At 38.1% G+C, this 14,002-nt stretch overlaps 1 pseudogene; it reads right to left on the bottom strand.

Moving 5' to 3' along the window:
- Nucleotides 1–178: 178 nt before the first annotated feature.
- Nucleotides 179–8,355, bottom strand: LOC103413692 (cytochrome P450 86B1-like; annotated as a pseudogene).
- Between the last annotated feature and the right edge of the window lie 5,647 nt (nt 8,356–14,002).

The raw sequence follows: 14,002 nt of genomic DNA, 5'->3' as shown, positions 1-14,002 counted from the left end.
TCCTGCCCTTAACGGAACATGTAGACATTATCCATACCTTAATGAGCTCGCAAGCCCTTATTCCACAAAGCCCCCAATAAGTCTACAATCATCAAGCCCCGAGGCCCATCTACAATCCAAACATCTTTAATGCAACGACCTTGATATACTATCATCCCTCCTGTCAGCCCCTGCGCTTGGTGGGAATCATCGAAGTGTACTCGAGACGTCTGCGGGGGAGCATCCTATACAATGACCTTGCAGAATGCTTCCACAACGGTGTTGCAGATAAGGTACCACTGTATTTCAAAGTTCAACAAACTTGGAGGCTAGGGTTTACTCCTTTTTGCCTATAAATAGCCAAGCCTCCATCTTTTTCTTTTTTTTTTCTTTTTTTTTTTCCAGTTAGTTCCTCTCTAGCCACACTTATACAAGCTTAGAATTCTCTCTTGACTTAACCATTAGAGGCCTTTTGACAAACACCACACCGGTGTTAGTATGTCTCTTTAATTTTTTCTTGCAGGTTTCTGGATGATTCAACCACAATGGAAATTTGCACAAACAATTATCAACTTATATTTACTTGATACAACAAAACATCAACTTTAAGACAAACCTCCTTACCGCATTGGCAATCAAATCTCCTCGCCGCATGTCTCAAGATAATTAAGCTTCATAGAATTAGAGGTTCCTTGACGATTCCAATACCCCAAGCAAGGCATTATTTTCAGAAACAATCCAAGCGTACACAACTCGATCCAAATGCATATTTCCCTATTTCTGATCACTCTTCCAAATTTTCAATCATCTTCATGTATATGGCAATACCACCACTTACTAAAAAAAATTCAATCATCTTCATGTATATGGCAATACCACCACTTATTACAAAATTTTCAATCATCTTCAGGTATGAGGCAATACCACCACTCATTACCAAATTCACGTATATGGCAATACCACCACTTACATAGTAATTTTTGGTCAGCACCGTCACGACTGTGGAGAGTGACTTTCAACCTATGCTCCAGCTTCACATGGTATCCATAGATGGTAGAGACAGCAACGAACTTCATATGATAATAAGCAAAATCTTTGCCCAAGCACAGCGAGGACCACCATTGAAAGCCGTAGATTTGTAGGCAGACTCACCCTGCAGTCCTTTCCCCAAATCGCCTCCATTCGCCCCATGCTGTAAATTGAGCATATCACTCTTGTTCCCTTCTTCAGTATTGTTCCATCTCGAAATATGTCATCTTCAACTACCTACATATAACTTGTGATTATATAATTAGTTGATGAATATAAGTGATAAAATCAATATTTAAGTGCTAATAAACTCATTCAAGAAAAAAGAAAAGGAATCAAGGTGCAGATTGTGATGTAATTAAATTAAATTTAACTGCTTGTGATCAAGTGGAACCGAAGGGTACAATCTTAGAGCTTCTGATATAGCTGCATGAAGATACTTCATCTTCTTTATCTCTTCCAGCTTGAATACTATTCTTTCATCATCATCATCATCATGATCCGATGATGATCTTGCTCTCACAATGGTGCATACGTATTGAAGAATCTTGTGTTCCACCTCCGGATTGTAATGAAGTGGCCAGAAGAACCAACTCAATGCCACAGATGACGTGTCTCTCCCCGCCGGTATAAAATTGACGCATACTGATAGGATTTTTAACGTTTATGCAAATAGGGTCAAAATTACATGAAATACTTGCAAGAATACAAGGATCACTACTAAAAAAGGGGACATCACTGGCGCTTTAAAACTGACAAGAAACACCAGTTAATGTCGGATATTTGGCAAAAATCCGACATTAAATCGTGCAATGTCGGATATTTGGCAAAAATCCGACATTAAATCGTGCAATGTCGGATATAGTAACCAACATCAATACTACCATCACAAAGGGGTAATGATGTTTCTTAGACCCCCTTAATCCGCCACCAAGAAGACAGGTAATATAAAATAAAAATAAACAGCAGCGTCGCTTAAAAGTGACATAGAGTCTTACGTCGCTTTTAAGCGACATTAACATGGGACATTATGTTGGTTAAAACCGACATTATCTAATAAATAAATAATTAAAAATCACACTTAGTGTCGGTCTAAACCGACATCATGTAAGGTAAATAAATAAAATACTCTAGGTATTGTCGTCCATAAAGTGACACCACATATATTAAAAATAATAAAAATTAACGTTCTCCTCTAAGTACTGTCGTCCATAAAGCGACACCACATATATTAAAAATAATAAAAATTAACACTCTCCCTCAATTTTCAGTTATTAACAAATACACCAAACTATAGGAAAATAATTTCAACTATATTTCATTTATAAACCACAGAGGTACACATCTTCACTCGAATTGCGCATTGTGGTGATTTCCACGTCTCATGTAACTTCACCCTGCATGTGTATAATCTATGTGTCTCGTTTGTGTGCAAAGGTTCTCGAGCTGGAAGACTTGATTGATGTGTTGCAGGAATGACCCCAGATTAGCAAAGACATATTTGGCTGACCAGACTATCGGCCTACAAGGAAGAATGGCCGCGTAGCAAAATAGAGAGGTATAACATCTCATCCCTGCTTGTGTATTATAGATGGGGTTGATGTTGATGTAGACCTGCTACTGGATGCATGATTCCGTCTAAAATAATTTCTCTGTGCATTAATTCTTGTTTGCTGGCTGCATAAAAATCAAGAGTTGAAATCAGAGATAAAATGTAGAAGATACTTTCGGTAAACTAAAATAAAACTAGTAAACGCAATATAATTTTTTTTCTTTCTGTTTCTGTTTGTTTTGTTTTTGTTTTTTTGTTTTTAAATTAATTAACACTAAATGACAGCCTAGGAATTTAAATGCAGCTAGAAATTGAAAGTAATGAAACAAAGTAAAGAAAAAGTTAGAAAATTGGGTTGCCTCCCAATAAGCGCTTTATTTAAAGTCTGTAGCTAGACGTCGCAGAAGCCTGGTGGTCAGATGACCGATTCCTTGCGTGCACTAAACTTCCTTAGGAATGGCTTTAGTAGAGACTTCTTGACCTTGAGCACACAACCCCTGCCCTCTAGTTCAATGTCCACGTTACCGTTTTGAAAAACTTGCTTAACCATATAAGGTCCCTTCCACCGAGACTCTTGTGTCCCTGGAATTAACTTGAAACTGGAATTTAACAACCACAGCTTTCTACCAGGCTGTATTTTTTCACAACTTGGAATGCTTTGCAACTTTTATTCTTGCCCTTGACATTTGGATGTTTTTGGTCAATCTGGTGGCCTAGATAGTTGTCAAACAAAGTTGGTTTTGCTTTTGATTTTTGCACTTCAACCGGTTGAACTTTTTACTGCCGCACTTTACCATCACACTCACGAACCACATCTTGATTCTTTATGGGCAGATGGTCAGTTAATGATCTGGTCATAAATTTGGCCCTAGGCAAACCATCCAATGTATCAACACGCATGGATTCTTGCTTGTCACCTGGATGTGTGGTGACTTCAAACAAATTGAAAACAACTGTTTGATCTTTAACCCTTAGTGTTAACATTCCTGCTTCAACATCAATAAGAGTCTGGGCTGTTGCCATGAAGGGTCGTCCCAAAATGATGGATGTTGTCAAATCTTCATCCATGTCCAACACCATAAAATCAGTTGGTAAATATAAATTGTCAACCTTAACAATAACATCTTCGATGATTCTTCTAGGATAGGTAATTGAACGGTCAGCCAATTGAATAATGTTGGAGGTTGGCTTTAACTTGCCTTCACCTAAACGTTTAAAAACAAAATAAGGCATTAAGTTTACACTAGCACCTAAATCAATTAAAGCACTTCTAAAATCAGAATTGCCAATAGTACAAGAAATAATAAAAATCCCTAGATCTTTCTTCTTTGGAAGCAATTTGTGCAGTAAAAATGCACTGCATTGTTCTGTGAGCACAATTTTCTCTGTTTCCTCAAGCTTTTTCTTCTTACTGCAAACATCTTTAAAAAATTTGGCATAAGAAGGAATCTTTCTAATCGCTTCCAACAATGGTAAAATAATTTGAACTTTAGCCAATGTCTGTATGAAACCTGTTTTGGGACAGTTTCTACACTAGTCAGATTCTGTTTTGCTGCAAAATTGGCAGGTACTGCCGTTGTTTTTGCAGATTCTATTTAGCGCCATTTTCACGGTTGTAATAACTTTTACCACACCTTAAAGTCTGTATTGCACAACAATCCTTTGTACTTCTTGGATTAGGCACCGTTTGACTAGGAAACCTTCTCATTTCTCTGTTTGAAATCTATGCAGCTAGCTGCCCAAATTGTAACTCTAAACTTTTAATTGATGCCTCAATTCTGAAATCTTTTATTGCTGCCTTCCATGAATGTTTGTGTTGTTGCTGCCAGTTTAGCCATTTGATCCTCCAATGATGGTTTGGATGATACAAAAGGTTTTTGTGCATGTTGGTATGGTCTTGTATTATTTTGATTGTCACCCAATTTGAAATTATGATGATCCCTCCATCCTGGATTGTAATGAGTTGCATATGCATCATTCCTAGGCCTTTGATAGCCGTTCATCATATTAACATGTTGCTCAACTAGCTCTCGGTAAGATTTTTTATGCAGGCAGCCCAATATGTCAACTGTAGCCATGCTACAGATAGTGCAGATTGTTGATGTAGGTTGTTGCTGGTGATTAGAATTTGCTATCTGTTGTAAAATAATGTCAAACTTTGCATCAATTTTCTTCTCCATTTTTTCCATTTGTGCAGACATATTAGGAGAACCTGCTGATAATTCAAAAATACCCTTTTCTGTGAATGTTCTGTTGTCCACTGTTGAGATTTTGTAGCCATCGTATCAAATAATTCAAACGCTTCTCTTGCAGATTTATTTGACAATGAACCCCAGCTGATGCATTAACATGGCTTTTAGATATAGGATTAAGTCCATCAAAGAAAATATTCATTTGTGTATCTGGATCAACATTAGCATATGGACACTTTATATACATCTTTGTATATCTCTCCCACGCTTCATGAAATTCTTCGTTTGGCTTTTGAGTGAATGTCATAATCACCCACTTGTAATTCAATGTCTTGGATGCCGAATAATATTTGTTCAAGAATCTTGTATGCAATTGTTGCCAAGTAGTAATGCTATTAGCTGGTAGAGTGAATAACCAAGTTTCTGCCTTATCCTTCAAAGTAAAAGGAAAAAGACATAACTTAATAGCCTCGGCAGAAAAACCCCTGATCAAAATATTTTTGCAGCCCACGATGAATTTTGCAATATGTAAGTTCGCATCCTCGTTAGGCCGCCCACGAAAATTAGGTAGCATTTCAAGCATATGGTGCTTGATCTCAAATGAATCACCCTCTTGTTCAGGATACACAATACAATTAGGAACAACATTGGCTCGGGCAGCCAACGACTCTCTAAGTGGCTTGCCTTCTACAGGCAATTGCAACGCCATTGTAATTTTACTGTCCACAAAACCAGCAAACAATTCCTGCAAAAACGTGCCTAGCAGTGAACAGTCTGAAACCAAATTATCTTCTCGCCTCTGTTTGTGCAATGTGCGTACGGGTTCTGGATCAAACTGGGCAATCTGGGCAATTCCTGATCTAGTCTGGACCATGCAGTTTGCAGAATCTACAATAAAACGAAAACGTTAAAATAATTTGATTGTTTTTTGCCGAAAAATAATAAAAAATAAAATCAAAATAAAAAAAAAGTTTAAACGAAAATTATCTAAAATAGTCCCCGACAGTGGGGCCAATTTCTTGATAGGATTTTTAACGTCTATGCAAATAGGGTCAAAATCACATGAAATACTTGCAAGAATACAAGGATGTTGTAGTATAGATGCTCATGCAAAGTCGTTCTCCTCAATGACTATTTGGATCATTTATGTAGAAACAATTCCTAATTAAATACTTTGAATTAAAACTTGAGAAATGAGATTTTGAAATTGGGTAATATTAAAAACGAATTTTAATAAAAAAAAACTAATATGACAAAAAAAATGTTTTAAATGCCAATTTATAAAAGCACTAGGGTTCCACCATCACCTAGCAATTTTACGTATTTTTACCAATTACTTATGATCTACACATGTCACTTTGAAGGTTAGGTTTTCCTAATATATATTCTCCTCGTGATATTCAAGCAAGAACGTATATCTACTATGCAATCTGTCTGTGATATTCAGATCAAATATGAACATGCAAGACTCATTAAATTTTATGAAAACCTTTTGAAGAACCATGCAACCTCTAAGAACGTGATATTCACCTTAGATGAAATTACAATTATCAATCACAAGAAGCAATACTCAATCTTCTGGTGATATTACGACCGAATTGCATCCAATCACTTGTCTAAACATCCTAATGGTGGCTAGTCATCAAGACAATTAGATAGTTTAAAAAACAGTGATCAATAATTCAAAGTGTGCATGCAATCAATCATAAGCAATTAAATAAAAATTACATATTCATGCTAAGGCTCAAGGCTTCGCCCTAGCAAGAGGAATTAGTTACACATATTCATAGTTGAAATCATAGAAAATATTATTACAAATAAAAGGAATGAAAGCACCTTAAAGTAGAAAATCTCCAAGAACCCTAGCAAAGTTCTTTGTCTCTGAAGTTGAATAATAATAATCGTCTCCAAAAAACTGTAGACGGCCAAGCAATATATTTGCTAAGCCATCCACAAACCCTAAAACATAAGTCTCTTATTCCAATTAGGAAACTAAGAAAAATAATAAAATATCTTAGAAAATAAAACCCTAGTTAAACTAGGAGAATCTGCCAAGTACTTGTCCAGCCACGTTTTAGCCTCAGATCTCCTCTAAATCCGGCCCAAGATAGCTTGTTTTAAAGATCAGGACGTTCCGAACACATATCCAGAAGGCCACAAAACCATTCGAGATCATCTTGGGCTCAAAAAAAGCAATTTAAGCCCATAAATGTCATTTTCCAGCACCGCGCATTACTCATTTATTTTATCGCTAGAAAATAACCGCTTGGTCAAAAAATCCAAATTTTGAAAAATCCCAAATTTTGATATGATCAAGCTAAGTGACTCACGAATGTCTTTCAACTGGAATTACTCCAAAATTCGTCCATTTGACCACGTTTTGCTCTAGACGAAATCGAAAGTCCTATATTGAAAATACAATTCAAAGTATCAAAATTTTTCCAAAATATTAACCAAAATATAATAAGAATAGGGTAAATATATAATATAAAATCTACTCATCACATACATCCCTCAAGAACTTTTCTGAAGACGCCTCTCCCCTTCTCATCTTTCAATCCCATAAACACCGTTAACAAATCTGATTTAATTTGCTTCTTATCCAAATAAATCTCATCGTTACTATTAAGTAGTGAAGCTGGCTCTTTCTTTCTTGTCCGGATGACATCGTCTGCGAATTCATCCACTCCTTTTATGGACATATGAAGCTTCCTCTCTGCTCCCAAGTTACCTCATGGCCTTCCACACGCACATGGGGACAACAAAGCGTATCAACGTTCACGCACATGGGGACAACAAAGCACATCAACGTTCCTTCTGTCGCCTCCTCAATAGCCTGAGAAAATGGTATTTTGCGTAAACCTGGCTGCAAGCGATCGAGATCGACCCCAAATACGATCATGCAAACGTTGTCAAAAGTCAACCTCATAAGAACGTCTTGGAGGTTGATTGGGGCCGAGTGTTTGATCGAGTCCTCTAAAACAGGTAACAACCCACCGTGAACCAGCTCAAACAATGAATCCACGGTCAGTTTCCAGAACTTGGCCAACTGGAACTCAAAGCTCGCCATCTTTCTTTGGCACTGACACTTATCGCGGTCTGCGCTGAATATGCCATCACCGAGAAGATCCCGAACAGTGTCTTGGAAATAAGGGCCTTTGAGGAAATTGGAGAACTTAGCCTTGAGAAGGGACTCCAAGTTACGAGGGTCGCAAGTGATGACGCATACGAGGTTGCTAAACCAAGGGCCTTTGAATCTAATCGTTCCATTTTGGCAGCAAAGAACTTTGGAGAGCAACTCATATGGGTTGGGTTGGGTTGGAGTAGTGCCACAGAGAGAGAGGGGAACATGCCAAACACTGGTCAAACGGGAAAGCCATGGTGCTTTTTTTGCCTCAAGGAGTTTATGATTACAAAAACACACATAGCGAGAAAGAGCCCCAAAATTAGGACGCGGTGGAAGAAAAACCATTGCAGCAAAATTAAGTTTGCAGCAACAGAAGTCTCGCAGGAGGAGGAGGACATGAGAGATAATGAAACATTGAATTCCGGATGGTTAAGAACTCCCGGGGAACGAACGGCTTTGGCAAGATAATGAAACATTCAACCCAACGATTTATTTATGAGCCATCATAATTTTCTTGGATCATGGGGTCTAGGAAACCGGGACTCACAATTAAAATCCCCAATGAGTGAGACTGGTTTATCCCAAAGAACTTTACTAAGTAACAAGTTGCAAAATAATTATTTTCTTTATCTTCCTTTTTAGGAGCCAAATAGAGCAGCCAAACAAAACAAGAATTTCTAAAATTAGTAGTGCATCATAGAAGTTTAACAGAAAAGCACTTGTTCATGTACATATAAAGTACTTCAATATTACCAATGCTTGGTTGTTCAAGTGGTAAGGAGCTTGTTCCCATTAAGCAATGTCTCAAGTTCGAGCCTTGTGAATGAAGCAGCCATCATTGGGAGAGCTTGCCCCCTAAATGGGGCCCGACTTGGCTCAAGGGATTAGTCATCACCTACATGCGGGGATACCCTAGATTCATCCAAAAAGTACTACATTGCCATTTTCTGGGACAAGATAAGTCCACCAGCTAAACGCTTAAACCCTAAACCCGAAAACGATTAAAAGAAATGAGGCAAAATCCATACTTTGCTAGTTTACTCGAGTTCACATCCAGTCCCTTGGTTATCAATGTCGTCATGCAGAAGTTGCAAAGTGTCCAGGTTTCCCTTTTCCTTCTCTACCGTAAGAGCAAACTAGGTCTCAGAACATCACAAGCATACATATTAAACAGAAATGAGAAACAAATTTACGGAACTAATATAATGAATCAACATTATACATAATTGGCGCACGAGAAAGTCCACTTGCTTCAGCTGTGCATCAATAAGCTCCTGTTTACGCATAAATTCATTCCCATTTTCAGTTTCCTGACAAAAACTTCTTATTAACTCCGACTTCCAAAAGTTTGACAAAACACACTAAATTTCAAATATTCTGAGTCCATACTTTGATAAAGTTGATTTGTTTTGTGTTTTTGATTGATTGTTTGAACCGGTTTCTTTTTTGATTGGAATGACAAAGAATTGAGAGAACTTTGAGGTTGGATACTGGCTGTACAAAAATGCAGTAGCCCTGATTGATTAAGTAAGGTGAGATTTTACAAAAGTATGGTGCATTGCCATCACCCATACCTGTTAAAAAAATGATTGACAAGAAACTTTAACAACCATTTAAGCTTTACTACTCTGGATTACGTCATAACCCTTCATTTGAGGGTTAAGTGATTAATCTGGAGTGTACACTTGTCACTCACACACTTACACCCATATTTAAACAAAACTAGCCGTTGGAGACTAAAACCCTTCATTTTCTTTCTTCTTCTTCGATGTAGACAACACCCTTTGCTCGGGAGCCCCTTGCTACCTTCGACCCCTTGACTCCAGGAGCTGGTTAGCTTCCAACACTCCCTTCTAAACTGCTTCTGGGAGTCAATCCGAGCAAACCCCTTAGGTAATTGAACCTCTCATTCGGTAGTGCTTTTGTGAATATGTATGCGATCTGATCTTCTGTGCTGCAATAGATTAGCTTGATTGTGTTATCATGCAATGCTTCTCTGATGAAATGATATCTTTTCTTGATGTGTTTTGTTCTCTAATGAAATACTGGGTTTTTAGTCATGGCAATTGCAGAGGTGTTGTCACACAAAAGTGGTGTGGCTTCAACCTGCAATTCGCCAAAATCTTTAAGTATGAACCTTAGCCAAATAGCTTGAGCTGTAGCTTCTGATGCACTCACATACTTTGCCTCAACTATGGACAGTGCAACACTTTGTTGCTTCATAGAGGCCCATGAAAATACCCCTAATCTGAAAGTGAAAGCATAGCCAAATGTGCTTCTGCTATCATCTTCACTGCCACCCCAGTCACTGTCACAGAATCTAATTAGAATATATGACTTTCCCATCTCATATTTGATCCCATAATCAGGGGTTCCTTGTACATATCTTAGCACTCTCTTAGCTGTGCCCATATGTATCTTGCTAGGATTCTACATAAACCTAGAAAGTAGGCTTGCTGAGAACATTAGATCCGGCCTTGTTGCAGTTAGATACAATAGACTGCCAACAATGCTTTTATAAAGACTAGCATCTGCAGGTTTACTTCCATCCTCTTTCTTAAGCTACTCATTTGCAATTAGGGGTGTAGAGACTGGTTTGCAACCCTTCAAACCAAACTTCTCAAGCAAAGTTTCAACATACTTCTTTTGATGAAAAATGCTACTTGCTTCTTGAATTACCCCAATGCCAAGAAAATGATGTAAGAGGCTTAGGTCAGTCATTTCATACCTTTTCATCATCTCTTCCTTGAACTTTTCAATCATTGCAGCATCATTTCCAGTGTAGACAACATCATCCACATAAATTGAGACAATGAGCGTCTTGTTGTTGCTTTCTGTCTTGGTGTAAAGTGTAGCTTCACTAGGACTTTTCTGAAATCCTTTCTCAGTGAAATAGGAATCAATCTCACTGTACCAAGCTCTTGGAGCTTGTTTTAGGCCATAAAGAGCCTTCCTTAACTTGTACATTTTTTCTGGAAACTAACTCTTAACTTATGAACCCTTGAGGTTGTTCCACAAACACCTCATCCTCTAGCACTCCATTTAGAAATGCAGATTTAACATCCAATTGATGCAGCTTTTAACCCTTCTTGGCTACTAGGGCTATCAAGGTCCTTATGGTGTCTAACCTTGCTACTGGAGCAAAGGTTTCATTGAAGTCTACACCGATCTGGCCTTGTTCTTTTGCACATAACCATCTAGATTGAGCTTCACTTTGTACACCCATTTTACACCAATCACAAGCTTGTCACTTAGTCGATTTACAATTTCCCAAGTGTCATTCTTTTCAATCATCTCAAGCTCTTCCTTTATTGTTTTCTTCCAAGCTTTGTCCTTCTCAGCTTCTTCACATGTTTCTGGTTCCACTACACAGTAATTACATGTAGCACATATCTCATCCAAGTTTCTTAACCTCACTGGAGTTAAGCTTGGAGTTGTTATCTGTGATTGACTTTGTTATGGACTCATGTTTGCTTGCTGTGGCGTCTTTTGTATATCATCATTCTCTGTGACTTCTTCTTAAACTGAGGTCTCCAAAAACTCCCTTGTTTGTCTTTTATTGAGGTCAAGTTGTAGAGAGACACTGTCCTTCTCTTCTACCCTTATTTCCTAGTTCCATGTTGATTTTTCATAAAAAATAACATATCTTGATAAGATTATCTTTTGAGTGAACACATTATAAACTCTGTACCCTTTCTCACTGGTACCATAGCCTACAAAAACACCCTTGTTACTTGATTTCTCCAACTTGTGCCTTAGTTGGTGAGGGATGAGAGTGTAGCATACTGAGCCAAACACTCTCAGATGCTTCACAGAGGGCTTCCTTCCACTAAACACTTCAAATGGTGTCTTCTTGTCCAGTGCTTTAGTAGGACATTTATTCAATAGATACATTGAGGTGTTCACAGCTTCACCCCATAATTTTAAGGCATTTTCTTCTCATGCATCATAGACTTAGCCATTTCAACTATAGTCCTATTCTTCCTTTCTGCAATCCCATTCTTTTGTGTTGAATATGCCACAGTGAGTTACTTCTCCAACCCCACATCTTCACATAATACATTGAACTCATGTGAGGTGTACTCACCTCCCCCATCGCTTCTCAGTCTTCTGATTTGGTATCCACTTTGCAATTCCACCATTGCCTTGAACTTCTTGAATATTGTGAATACCTCAGACTTGAACCTCATGAAACACACCCAACACGTCGGTGAATAGTCATCAATGAAAGTTAGGAAATACCTGTTTCCACTGATTGTTGTTGTTTTCATTGGTCCACACACATCTGAGTGAATCAATTCGAGTGGCTTTGTTGCCTTCCAAGCCTTTCCAGCTTCAAATGAATCTATGTGATGCTTGCCAAACACACACCCTTCACAGATTTCATTGCATTGATCCATCTTTGGTATACCTTGCACCGTTTCATGCTTTTGCAGATTTTGTAAGCTTGTCATGTTTAAATGATCGAGTCTCTTGTGTCATATCTTCATAGAACTTGTCACACTTGCTTTCCTTGCCACTTCTTCTAAGTACTTCAGCACAAGTGGAAAGCTTCTATTTTTCACTTCCACTTTGGTCACCAAGTTTGATAGGGATTTGTCATCATAGATCTCAACCACAGTTCCCCCAAAGAGTAGGAAATAGCCATGCTCCATCATTTGACTTACACTAAGTAGATTCTTATCCAATCCAGGCACTAGCATCACCTTCCTTATGCATCTTCTTCCTTTCTTGGTGTTGATAACCAGAGCTCATCTTCCAGTGGCTTTGACAATGTTTTCATCTCCCATTTTCACTTTTCCAGTGAAGTTTGTGTCAATGTTAATGAGTAATGACTCATGTGCAGTTATGTGGTTGCTGCAGCCACTGTCAATGTACCACACTTCATTGTTTCCCTCCACTTTTGCATTGAAAGCATAGAACACATTTGCTTCTTCTTCCACTTGATTTGCACAGTTCACTTGTTGCACATTCTTTGATCTACAGTCCTTCATAATGTGCCTAAACCTGTTGCATTTGTGACATCTAGGCTTGTCCTTGAACCAACACTCCCCAAGATGGAATTTATCACAATGTTTGCATTGTTACTTGGTTCTTGGACCTGCATTGATGTTGCTGCCTTGGTTAGGTCTTAAGTTGTGATACCCTTTTCCTTCCTATTTCTTTTTCTTGCCCTTACATTGTGGTTTCTGATTGCTTGCACTGGCTTGATTACTAGATCCAACATTGAGTGATTGAAAGGCTTTCTCCGGTGCAGAGTCAGCATGCCTCTCGAGTCTTTGATCAAAAGCTCTTAAGGATGCCATCACATCTTGCACACTGAGAGTTTCAGTGTCTTTGGTTTCTTCTATAACACTCACTATTGAATCATAGGGTTTAGTCAAACTAATTAACAGTTTTTAGACAATTCTTTCATTAGGTAATTCCTCACCATATGTTTTCATCTTGTTTACAACATCAAACAACCTAGTGAAGTAGTCTTTTAATAGCTGATTTTCCCTCATTCTTGTATACTCAAAAGCTCTTCTAAGGGACTGAAGTTTTACCTTTCTAACTTTAGTGTCTCCTCTGTACTTTTGCTGTAAAACTTCCCAAGCTCCCTTTGCAGTCTCTTCATTTGCTATCCTCGGAAAAATGGTGTCTGACAGCACCTTGAATGATTCCAAGTGCTCTAGCATCCTCCATCCAATTCCGCTTCAGTGTTTTGAGTTGTGATTATGTGAGATCCTCCTCTAGAGCATCGATCTCCATCTCAAGCAATTCATACCCGTGTTGTACCATATCTCATAGATCATAGGATTTGAAAATGTTTGACATTCTTATTCTCCAAAAATCATAATTCTCCCCATCAAAGACTAGAGCTTTTAGCTCACTGCTACTGCTGGATCCCTTCATTTCAGGGTAGTTTGTTGATTGTTGTTGTAGAAGACACTACGTTGGTGCTCCCAAAAATCTCTATTTGCATAGATTACGCCCAGACTTTTTTTTTTTTTTTAAATCAGTAACAAAGCTCTGATGCCATGATAAAGTTTATTTGTTTTGTGTTTTTGATTGATTGTTTGAACCGGTTTCTTTTTTGATTGGAATGACAGAGAATGGAGAGAACTTGGAGGTTGGATACTG

Source organism: Malus domestica, chromosome 02, assembly GCF_042453785.1.
Source record: "Malus domestica chromosome 02, GDT2T_hap1".
NCBI classification, from domain to species: domain Eukaryota; kingdom Viridiplantae; phylum Streptophyta; class Magnoliopsida; order Rosales; family Rosaceae; genus Malus; species Malus domestica.
This window is presented reverse-complemented; position numbering and strand designations above follow the sequence as displayed.